Raw genomic sequence first — 12,840 nt, 5'->3', positions numbered from 1 at the left:
CCAAGTTTTATTTTGTGTCCTGAGGACAGCACATCCTGCAGAATTCTGCCCTGGTCTCTGGGTTTTCTGCCTAAGACAAGACAAGGTTTTCTGCCCTTTCTATTTGGCTCAGAAGTTTCCTCTTGCCAAATTCAAAGTAACTTTGGACTGAACTGATTGGTATGTGTTCCCCTTCCCTCATAACAACCCCAGCCCGGAAGTTGCTATGGCCCCGGCTCCTAGAAAACCAGAAACTGCTCTTGCCTTTTTTTCTATCCTTCTCAGTTATTCAAAATATTCATCACCAAACCTTTATGGCTGGTTTGCCTTTTAACAAGACTTGGCCCTCTTTATTATACTGTTCAGTTGGCATCTGGATCCTGGTGACCACAATGGCAGGTGTGACTATTGGGGAAACCATCTGCCTTGCATAGGATCTTCCAATAGCAGCTGCAGCTTCCTGTTTAAAAGCTCAAGCCCCAAAAGATCCACCTCTAAGTCAGAGTTTCCAGCCTGGGGGACTTTTCTAGTCTTTAGCTCATTTGCATAACAGAGATGACACTAAACACAGGAGCTCCCATGTCCTTCCCAGACCAGGTGACCAGCTCTGCCAACCCATTCCCTTCCCTTGGTTCTCTCTGATTATTCATGTATGAGTTACATGTCTTCCCCATTGAGAGGACTGTCCTCTGGTCTAGTCTCTACTAGGACATTCTCAGTTTTGAACAGTATTTTTCACACTGCAGTCTTCCATGTACTGTAGACACAATTTTTGTCATGGTTGAGTACCACTTACAGCATTCATGCATTCATTGTTTTTCTTTGAAACAGCTCAGCTTTTAACTTTAAACTTAATTTACTTCTGTGTTGCCCTAAAAATAGCATTTTCAAGATTAGTTTGAGATGCTAGTGATGTATTTTTAAATACACATAACTAAACACATAATTATGAGAATTGAGCCCATCGGTGTCAACATGATACAACTTTTTGTTTCAGGAAATTCTTACCCAAGAAGATAAGATCATACACCAACAAATTACTACTTGTTTCAGGAGATTTCTGCAAATGACTTTATTTAGTTTGCTGAGCTGAGCCAATTGTTATTAGACAGCTGTTTGCTCCCCCAGAACCTCGCCTTGCTGTGTCCTCCAATCCTGAACCATTATGTCATAGACTGTGCCCAACCCCAATCCATCCTCTGCCTTGGAAGACTTACCTTCAAGCATTTGAGCCTAGACCCCAAAACCCTATAAATATTCTTCCTTGAACTTTCTTTCTGAGGCACAATTAACTAATTTTTGCAGTAAGTCTAATAAACAGCTTTGCTTGTTCGGTAGGTTTTTCTGATGGTCTTTGGGAGCTGACAGTCAGCAACTATGACATTTTAAAATGTTCAACCATGTACCAGCTAAAATCGCCTCATACACTATGAATGGTGTGCATAGTGCACATAGACAAACATCCCTTTAAAAACAAACAATAAGAGGAAAGTGGTCTTCTAGTGCTCTGTTCGCTCCCACTACCTGCCCTTTTCCTCCTCTCCCTTATTTTCTTCTCCTCCCCCTGTCCTCACCACCAGGGCCCTTTTTGCACCTAATCTCTCCCTGCCTTCTATGACTCTGAAGACAGGTACAAACTAAGGGGGAAAGGTGATTACTGACAGTTGAGCAGATAATATTATCTTGAGAGTTAGAAAGTAATAACCAGCCCCTGTGGTTTGAAAAGATCGTTAACCTAAAAAAGGATAATGGACCATTCATGGAGCCACTCATTACACTGGCCACGCTACAGCGAAATTTCAAGTAGATGTGAAAATTTAGCACTCCAGTACAGAACAGTATCAAGCCCAGGTAGTTCCTTACATGGTATGGTTTGAGAATATTGAGAACCCTCCTCTTCCCCAAATTTCTTGCTTTTCTCCCATGTCCTCCACAATGCACAGGTTTTAAAGGATATGAAAATTTTAGCTTTAATTTAGGGAAGACATTAACTTAAGAACTCCCTTTCTGGTGCTTTGAAGACACAAAATTTCATAATAACCACTGGCATTTATTGTCATTGTCTTAGTTCGAGCTGATAAGTATCATTGACTGGGTGGCTTAAACAACAAGTATTGATTTTTATAATTCTGGAGGCTAAAATCCAAGATCAATGTGCTGGCAGATCTGTGTTTAGTGAGGACCCTCTTTCTGCTTTGCAGATGGCCATCTTCTTGCTGTGTCCTCACACTGCAGAGAGAAAGAGAACAATCTCACATCTCTTCTTATAAGGTCACTAACCCACATTCATAAGGGCACGACCCTTGTGACTTACCTCTCAAAGGCCCCACACCTTATACAATCACATTTGGCTTCAAAATGTGAATTTTGGGGGACATAAACATTCAGTTCATAGCAATCATTAACTATTGCTAGAATCTGTTCAAAGGTGTCTATGTACATGGTGTGTGTAGATTCTTAAAGAACCTTGTGAACAGGAAGTACTATCTCACCCAATTTAGAGATGAAGAAACTGAGGCATCAAAATGTTTGATAACGTGCCCAAGTTCACACAGCTGGTAAGAGGCAGATGCAGGCATTCTCATCCCATTACTGCTTCCCTAATGCTATGTGGAGTGGATTAATAATATAACAACATCTGACATTGGTATGATCCTCACTGTTCTTGCAGCTAGCTTATACATTTATTTCCTTATTTCCTCATCAGGACAGCCCCTTGAGGAGGCAAGATAGGTACTACTTTTAGTAATAGTTTGTCAGTTCAGTTTCGTCTGGGATATAAGGCTGCAGCAGGTTGGGGGAAGGAAGAAGGAAGAAGCAAAAGGCCCTGAGGAGAGACCAAAACAAAGGGGAAGGACGCGATGGAGCTGGACACAGATACAGAGAACAGATCGGTGGTTGCCAGAGGCGGGAAGTGGGGGTGAAATAGATGAAGGGAGTCGAAAGTTACAAATTCCCAGTTATAAAATAAATAAGTCCTGGGGATATAAGGTACAGCATGATCACTATAGTTAATAATACTACTACGTTGAATATTTGAGAGTTGCTAAGAAAGTAGACCTTTAAAGTTCTCATTACAAGTAAAAAGTTATAACTGTGTGGTGGTGGATGTGAACTAGACTTATTGTAGTGATCATTAGCAATATATAAAAATATCAAACCATTACGTTATACACCTGAAACTAATATAATGTTATACGTCAATTTATATGTCACTCTTCTCCTGGGACCTGCTCTACTCACACAGAATACTATTGTTATGTCTTGGCAGTATGTCCCCTAGGACGGCACCCTCCCTTGGGAAGAAAAAACCTTAAGAGATCCAGGTTCTGTGAAATATAGAAGGCATTACAGAAGCAAGGGAAACACTTCCACTGAGACTTACCATAAATGAAACAGTTATAAGCAGAATAACTGAGTGAAGAGTTAAGGCTCTCACTGGACTGCCCTGAAAAAGAAAAAACCCTTACTGGGGTTCAAGCTAGTTGGTATGTTTTAAATTGTTTTAGGGATACTTGCAATTCCAAGGAAGAGAAATCTAGGGCAATGCAAGAAGATAAGACCTATTTAAAATGATATCAGTGAACTGGCGACTCCTGCTGTTTCTAATAGCTACTTAGTTTGTGCACCTACCATGTGATGGGCCCATCATCTACTAACACATTTGTTTCTGACAACAACTCCACGCAGTAAGAATTACTAGCTTCCCTTTCAGTTTAGGATGCTGAGACTCAGAAAGACTAACATACAGCTAGAAGTTTCTGTGTTGAGATTCAAAACCAGGACTGTCCTCCAAATCTGTGCCTTATCCGATAAAGCTTCAGGGTCAGTCCTACCTTATCCTTACACCAAATAGAAAAGAATAGGCTAGGCTGGCAAGCCTAGGGACCCCACTTATATACCTCTAATGGTGTCCTATTTACTCTCTCAGGGCACCTTAAATTGCCTTTTGGAAATAAAGAAAGCATGTTTACATACAAGGAAACCTAATTCATTTGAAATAAAACATAGAGTTTTAGCTTTAGTTTAATTGTTTAGAACAATAGAGTCTTTTAAACTTCTTTGAACCTCACCCAGAGAATGAGAAGCTCTTTGTGTCATGTGCTCGTACACACAAAAACACATATGTGTAACACAAGTTTCACAGAACAATATCCCCTCCATGCTTGAGAGCACTTGAACATTTTAGATTCTAGTCTGGTCTTTTCTGTTGTTCATGGTCTTCTTTAATGATTCGTTATTTTTATTATTGTGGTAAGAATACTTGACATGAGATCTACCCTCTTGATGAATTTTTCAGTGCACAATACAGTGTTGTTAACTATAACACTGTATAACACGGCACGAGGTGGTTCAGCGGATCTCTAGAACTCATTCATCTTGTGTAACAAACTTTGCACCCACTGAACATCTCCCTATTTCCCCCTCTCCTCAGCTCCTGGCCACCAGCAGGAGCTTTTGTGTGTCTGACTATTTTATAGCTCCTATAAGTGGCATGCTGCAGTGGAAAACAGTATAAAGACTCCTCAAAAAAATGCAAAAAAGATCTTTTCTTTTTTTTAGTACAGTCACGACCCATTGTATTGATGTCAGGGTCCATATATGTGTTTGAAATACACTGATTGCAAGGAACCTTGAATTGTTTTTTGCTTTAAACTACATAGTACGTTAAAGGTGATATTGAAGACATGTGGAATAGGTAGAAAGAGCAAGGGGGGACAAAAGGGAAAGAGATTTTAAAAATCAATTATTGAGGGCCACTCAGTGGAAAATTAACAATCTTATACATTTGTAATTCTTGAAAAGAGGAAGAGATGTTACTTATAAATGTTGCTTATTTTTTCCTACAGATTGATTAAAGATAATAAATGATTTTCACCCTGACAGGTTGAGCGTCATCCGGCAATGCAAGAGGCTTTGAGTTCAATTCCTAGTCAGGGCACATGCTTGGGTTGCAGGTTCTTTCCCCAGTCAGGTCAACGTGTAGGAGGGTAACAGCCCCATGTTTCTCACATCAAGGTTTCTCTCCCTTTCTTTCTCCTCTCTCTAAAAATAAATAAAATATTTTAAAAAGAAAAATACCAGATTTGCTTCACTAAATAGACATTTTAAAGTCCAAAAAGAAACTAAAACTCAAAGGTGAGTTCATCTTCTGTGTCTCAAATAATATTCATCAGCTCACTTGCTAACTAGGGCAAGTCTCTCTCTGAAGCAAATGCACCAAAGTGGATGGATATCATTGACCACTAGATGGCAATATAGAACAGGAGTAGCCCTTTCCTTATCCATGTTTAAAACAGGTAGGTTGATCTATGCTGCAGAACAATTTAGAAACCGAGGGTTATCTAGTAATTCACATGAATTTAGCCTGAACAGTTACTCAATACTCCTGGCATGTTTCTGACTTTTCTTAGACTATCCCAGAATTTCAGCTTTATTCTTGTTGACTAGCTGGCATTTAAAATTAATCATATTCTTGGCTATTTCCTTGTGGCAGTACAGATGAACTGATGCTGTAAAAAGTCAAAGCCATCATAATGTCTGTACTTATTAATAATCTGAAAATTCAGCATATGCCATTAGGCTTTTATTTCTTGCCTCTTTCATGTAACATCTAAGAAATACCATGGGTCCTTGCATCATTTCTCACTGCTAACAATTTCTTTCTCTCTTAGTTGTTCTACATATTGTAAAGTCACGGGAAATATTTAATGGACATTTTAGTTTTTATTGTTTAACTGAAAACAACAGTTTTCTCAAATACACATTGGGAAACCATTTCCCCTGAAAGAACTAATAGCTAGTAGTTGGAAAGGTAAAATAAACAAAAATGTATGCTTTTTGAAATATTGAAACAGTCTTTTGAAATAATCCTATGTATGAGAGATTTTAAAAATTCTCATCAAGTGCTCTGGCTGGTGTGGCTCAGTGGGCTGACCTCTGGCCTGCAGACTAAAGAGTTGCCAGTTTGATTCCCAGTCAGGGCACATGCCTGGGTTGCAGGCCAGATTCCCAGTTAGGAGCGTGTAGGAGGCAACCGATCAATGTATCTCTTGCGCATTGGTGTTTCTCCCCCTCTCTTTCTCCCTCCTCACTCTCTAAAATAAATGAATATTTTAAAAAATTGTCATCAAGTGATGCCTGTTCATAAGACTTATTTATATTTATCAATACTTGCAAGTCTTATTTTTTTGATGTAGGTAAAGAGAAGATATTTATGAATGATTGACTCTTCCTACTTATTATACTTGTATACCATTTGAATTTTTATGAGTAAATACTTTTACAAACAGGAAAATAAAGATGTTTTGTTATAAAAAATAATTTGTAATAATGAGGGAAAATGTGCATTTTAGTACAGCATAATCTAGAAAGTTATTACTAACAGGTCAGTTGAATGCTCACGCAATTTAAGTGCTGTGTAGGTTAATTTTGAGTATGAATTGCTGATTTAAGAAATAATATTTCTTAATGTAAGTAACTTCCACTGTGTTTTTATCTGTAATTAACTATCCTTCTTAAAGTGCAAAGAATATGAAGTTGTTCATTATTCTTATTGTAAAACAATTAGTAAGACAGCTGGTAGTACCACCTTTGTTAAAAACAGCAAAATCGGTATGTATCTAATGTTTTACTATTCTTGAAGCTGCGCAGTAACCCACATCCATGTGGTGGTCTGTAGGGCTAGAGTATAAGAATCACTTTCACTTGCATTAGCTCATTTTATACTTTTAATAGGTGTATGAGACAGATGGGGCATCTGTCTAGGAGAAAAGTTCTCCTAGGTTCTAGGAGAAAAGTTTCTACATAAGAACATACATCTAATGAGTCATAGAGCCAGGGAAGGACAAACCATGTGATTCTGAGTCCCAGCTATTTGTCTTTCATTTTTGGCGCTTGAAGACTGTGCCCACAAATGTTCCCTGCAGGTAAATGAGGAAGTCTTTTTAGCAGACATTTAATGTATTGGGTGCTCCCTCTTGCTTTTTGTTTTTTCACCTACACGTGGGGAGTAAGCCGGGAAAGGGATCGGAATGACTCACAAAAGGCTGTGTAGGCCCATCATGCTCACACCCAATGTTGAATAGCTTCTTCCTGACACCTGTGGGGTAGACTATATAGGTCCTAATGATGTTGAATCTTGATGCCATATTGATTTGTGATATTGTCCATCACCTTTCAAACTGTAACTCCCTGACGTATAGCCATGTGCTCATTTGAGGGATAAGTGTATCAGCCTCCTCTGAAGTACCAGGGACTTGTGTCAGATGCTGCACATGCAGGGATGAGCACAGTAGACAGGCTCCCGGCCCACATGGAGCTTCAGGTCTAGCAGGGCAGAAAGACACTGACAAAATGAGCACACAGACAAATATGTAATCACTAATTCCAGTATAAGACAAGTGTAAAGGCTATATAACAGTCAATAACAGAGGGAGATGTAATTTAGAGGGAAAGATGTGTCAGGAAGTTTCTCTCAAGAAGCATTATTTGAGTTGCGTGAGTAGGGATTTGCCAGGAAGGATTGCAGGAATGTTCCAAGAAGGACTGTACTATACAAAGACCCTGAGGAAGGAAGATGCTTTGATTCCCTTGTTGGAGGAACTGAAGCTCCTGTGGCCCCAGAAGAGTGAGCAAAGAGAGGTGGTAAGAGATAGGACAGACACACAGGCAGGGGCCCCAGCACTGGAACCTGGTAGTCCATACTAAGAATTTTGTCTTTTACCCTAACAATAGTGGTAAGCCATTGATGAGTTTTAAGTAAAGAATATATGGAATCTTTATGTTTTTAAAAGATGACATCAGCAGTTTTGATTGACTAGAGTTCAGTAAGACTCCCAGTGGGACACCAGCTCAGGGGCACCTACTGTAGTCGGGGAACAGAGGGCTGCTGCAGTAGGGTGGTGGCAGGGAGGTGAATGGAAAGAGAAACACCCAACTTCGGGTTGAACAGCATGTAAGGAGTGAGCAAAAAGGACGTGGGGCTGTCATCTACTGAAATTTGGAAAACAAGAGGAGTGGGCCTGGTGACCAGATGGGGTGTGCTCAGGAATTCAGGTGTGCGCTTATTAGGGATGAGAAGCATGGGAGACATTCAAATGGAGATGCAAAGAAAGCATTTGGATTTAAGGGTTCATTGTTGAAAAGAGAGGACTGGGCTGGAGCCATGGCTTTGGGAAAGGTCATCCTAGAAATGGTACTAAAATCCAGTGGAACTGATGAGACCACCTCAGGACAAAGGAAAAGAAAAAAGGCCCAGAACACGGCCCAAAGAAACTTCAACATTTAAAGGTAGGTAAAGGAGAAGGAAACAGTAAAAAAGCTTGAGAAGGAAGCACCAGAAAGGCAGAAGGAAAACCAGGAGAGTGTGGTGTCTAACCAGGCTCCGAAGAGACACTTCCTGAGGAGGAAGTGGCCAAGGATGCAAATGCTGCTAAGAGGCCAGTGAGATGAGGACCATACCCTGTCTCAGAAAAGCACTTGGCAGTAGTTCAGAGAGGAGAGGACAACATAGGAGAAATGCAACTTCAACTAGAAGTAGCTGGCATCCTCATTTACTTTCAAGGAGCCCACACAGCTATAAAACTGGCCTTACTGGGACATTTGATTTTGGAGCACTCAAAAACGGGCTTTCTATAACAGCCAGATTAGTAGAAGCTAATTGTATCACTTTTTTCCCTTAATATTTAGTTATGAAAAATTTCAAACATACAGAAAAGTTGAAAGAATTATGTCATGAATACCTGTGTATCTATACCTAAATTCTACAATTAACATCATGCTATACTTGCTTTACCACACATCAGTCCATCTAATCATCCCTCTATCCATCCACCAATCCATTTTGGTTTGGGATGCATTTCAAAGTAAGTTTGGACATAAGAACATTTTACGACTAAACACTCTAGCATCTACATCATCAACTAGAGTTCAATATCTGTTTATGGTTCTTTTTGTTTTGAGGTAAAAGTTAAAAAGAATGAAATGCCCGATCTTCAGGGTACTGATTCATGCCTTTTGACAAATACATACCCTTGTGCACCCATCCTATTAAGTTATAGAACATGACATCACCCCAGGAAGTTTGTCACTTCTGCTTTAACTTTAAGCAAGTGCAGATAATGTAGGTGAGAAGTCCTGGTGCTGGACTCATGGTAAGAACATGGCAAGTATTAATTTCTTTCTCCCTTCTGCTAGAGGACTCTACCACCACTCGTATAGATTCACCGACATTTTCACCAAGACAGAAATAGACATTGAACTCTTCCTAAAAGTGCTATTGTAAACATTTTACAATAAACCCTTTGTAGAGGAGGACAATGGTGTCCAGTGAACCAACCTCAACTCAGGAAATAATTCCTCAAGCAGAATCCTGTTCTGCTGGTGCTGAGCAAGCTTATGTCAAAGTCCTCTTATTTGTAAAACCAGAACAATAACCATCTATATCATAGAAGAAAACAATTAATTGGTATTTTAATAGATTAATTGATATAGCCCTGGGGGAAAAAAGTAAAAAAGATTTTAACATCACGTTGTGAACACTTAGATTAACAAGACGTCTTTTTACTTTTTAGTTTGCCTCTTGGTGATCGACCCCGCCTCCCCCCCCCCCCCCCCCGCCCCCCGCCATTGTTACAGAGAGGACTGGAGGTACAGGCCTGAATTAGGGACATTCTGTGTGGAGTGTTGCGCCTGCTCAGATTTGGCACCAGAATCAGGACTAAAGTTTCTAACATGGTCTCCACAGTTCAAGTGTCTATTGTTAACTCTGGGATTTAAGCAGATCATACACGAGAGTGAATTGGATTGAAGAGAGTTATTCTCAATAACTCACCCTAAGCCTGCTTTTAAGGAACCCAGAGACATAACTTGAAGTAGCAGCACCTTTCAAGATTTAATTAAAATTTGCTTGAGCCTTCTTTCCAATCTCTGTGAGAAGTCTAATGATCTCCCCAAATTTATTTATTAATTCTTGAGATTTTACAGACTTGTATTTATTTCTAGTTCCAAAATTTTTGTTCTTGCTGAACTCACATCTCCCTTGGGGTCCATGTCCACTGCTGTCTTTCTTTTGGGCCAACCCAGACATGGAATTCAGCCTCTTTTCTTTGATTTCCCCGAAAACAACTTTCCCAAGCAAAGTGTTGTGGAATTCCATTTCTCTACCTTTAATCTCTCTCCCTTCTACTCCCCTGACTGTTGTAACCCCATTCCCAAATTCCTGTTGATGTTTAGATTCCAATTGGTTTAGCTATGACTTTACTTCCTTGTATTTTCCATCCATGGCCAATAGCCTTACTTTCCATCCACAGTGGACAATCAAGGTATTTTTCTAAATAAAGATAGTTCTCTTAAGAATAACCTTGACCCTGGCTGGTGTGGCTCAGTGGCTTGAGTGCCAGCCTGCAAACCAAAAGGTTCCCAGTATGATTCCTGGTCAGGGCACATGCCTGGGTTGTGGGCCAGGTCCCCAGTTGGGAACATGCAAGAGGCATCCAAGCAATGTTTCTCTCCCTCTCTTTCCCTCTCTCTAAAAATAAATAAGTAAATCTTTAAAAAAAAAAAGGTAAATTTGCTGCAAATTAAATATATACACACACAGAGAAACACAAAACATATACGCATGCATATATGTATTACATAATACATTGAAGTATATAAATAATTACATAAATATGGGTGTAGTTAAATATATATGCATATTGTATATATGTACACATGCATACATATATACCCTACTACACAGATTCCTCTACATAATCTAAACTACTATGGGACTATGAACTCTAGCTCCTGCTCATTTGGGGGGTTCTAATTCTCTTCTTTTTGTTTGTGCATTGCTACAGATTCTCCTCTGTGATGGAAATGGATCCCATCTAATTTGCATTGTTTAGTCTGGAAAATGAGAGACTGGAAATATTTGTCCAGTCATTCATTTATTCAACCACACATTCACTGAACATACAGTAATCAAGCACCCATAATAGATGGCCATATCAAATCCTATGGAAGAGAAAAAAAATGGGTAAACAAGGGAGAAGTTCATTATCTTTAGAAAAGTAAAAATCCAGCTGGATATACACACTTAACACGTGAAACAAAACATCCTCAAATGCACAATTCTCGTCAGAACAGCAAACTAGAGCAGAAAGCTGAAGCCTTCCAGTGTACACCCAATGCTGCTGTTTCAGCAGAATGAGCAGGAGGTAAAAAACCACTGTGGTCAAAAGAAACTGCTGGCTTATGGATTTTTTTAAAATTACAATTTGCATGCTCTTCTAGCAGCGTTAGTTCTGCTTAGATGGCACAGTGGCTTTCATGAAAATATGAGCTCAGCCTTGTCTTATGCCTGTTTAAAAAAAGAGGTCATGTAAAATGACTGTAGTAACTGCATCAGGCTAGTTGAAAACCACAGTGTCTTTCAGATGAGACAAAAAAAACCACACACTGGAAATTTTTTGCCTGTTAAAAACCCCTTGAAGTTGTCTCAGAAACATACATATAGGCAATTTCCTCTTTTCTCTTTAGGAGTGTCCTCAAGGGAAACAGCTTTACAAAACTGCGATGTTAGACCAGTGGAACAGGTTAGGAGCCTAGGTTAATTTCAAATTGAGCAGCAAACGTTCCCTGAGTATTAAAGTAGTGTGGTCAGGAAGAACCTGGGCTGGTCAGTATCTGGCTAAACTGCACATGTCTTGAAAAGAAGTTGTTCTGATTCCCCCGGGTCTACACAAACTCCAAAGTCATGAGCACTGGGAATCCCGTTCTGCTAACATGCTGGCTATGCTTTGGGCTGTTAGATTGTGGCAAAAGGGGAAGATGCAGAACTGACACAAGACAAAATAATGAGAAGTATTTTTAACCTCTCTAACATGGTTATATTTGGAATTGGATACTTAATCCTTACACAGCTCTTCCAAATCTCTTCATATAGTTCTGCAATTTATGACTGAAATCTACACTGAATATTCTAATTATTTAAAACATTTTAAACTACTTTGGAACAGAAATTAGTAACGACTGAATACATTTGTAAACACCCATGCCATATATACATTGTCAGAATGTCTACATAAAAGCTGAGGACTTCATCAGTGTTCGTTAGACATCAGGTAAAGGCAGAAAACAGGAGGACTTTCTATCTTATATGTTGATAAACATGCTTTACATGTGGTATTAATGGTTTCTTAATCCACAAATCAAATGCATACTTACTATACCCAGGAGGAATTTACCTATGAATTTCATGAAGAATAGCAGGTATAATGACAGGATAATATTGCTGTATGCAAAGGACAGATACAATCACCTGTTTCTTGGGGGTAGTAAAATACCATAAATGACTTTTTTCCACAGAACCTGAAATACACAGTGGTGCAGGGACAGTATTCTCCCCTCACTCACAGAGGATATGTTCCAAACCCCCCGTGGGTGCCTGAAACTTTGGATAGTACTGAGCCCAGTATACACAGCTTTTTCCTACATACATATCTACAATAAAGCTTAATTTATAAATTAGGCACAGGGAGAAGTTGGCAATAATAATCAAATAGAACAATTATAACAATACTGTAATAAAAGTTATGTGAATGTTGTCTTGCCTCTCAAAATATTTAATTGTACTGTATTCACCTTTTCACTTAAAGGAAGCATTTTACAGCGTCTCATTGGTGTATCTGAATTGCCAGCATCACTAGTCTTGCACTTTGGGCCCTTTTTCGATAAAATAAGCGTTACTCGGACACAAGCTCTACGATGTAGTGACAGTCAATCTGATAACCAAGACAGCTACTAAGTGCGTAATGGCAAGGAGCGTACACGGCACGGAGATGAAGGACATCGGGATGGAGTCACGACCTG

General features: G+C 39.4%; 1 long non-coding RNA gene across 1 annotated transcript in view; it reads right to left on the bottom strand.

The window, feature by feature from the left end:
* Positions 1–936: 936 nt before the first annotated feature.
* Positions 937–12,840, bottom strand: part of LOC123478686 (uncharacterized) — a 28,664-nt gene continuing 16,760 nt past the window's right edge. The window contains exons 2-4 of the long non-coding RNA XR_006653973.3: positions 4,859–5,025; positions 3,365–3,427; positions 937–2,208 (exon numbers count right to left, since the gene is read on the bottom strand). This is a non-coding gene — a long non-coding RNA (uncharacterized lncRNA). The remainder of the gene's footprint in view (positions 2,209–3,364; positions 3,428–4,858; positions 5,026–12,840) is intronic.

This window comes from Desmodus rotundus, chromosome 10, assembly GCF_022682495.2.
Source record: "Desmodus rotundus isolate HL8 chromosome 10, HLdesRot8A.1, whole genome shotgun sequence".
Taxonomy (NCBI): Eukaryota; Metazoa; Chordata; class Mammalia; order Chiroptera; family Phyllostomidae; genus Desmodus; species Desmodus rotundus.
This window is presented reverse-complemented; position numbering and strand designations above follow the sequence as displayed.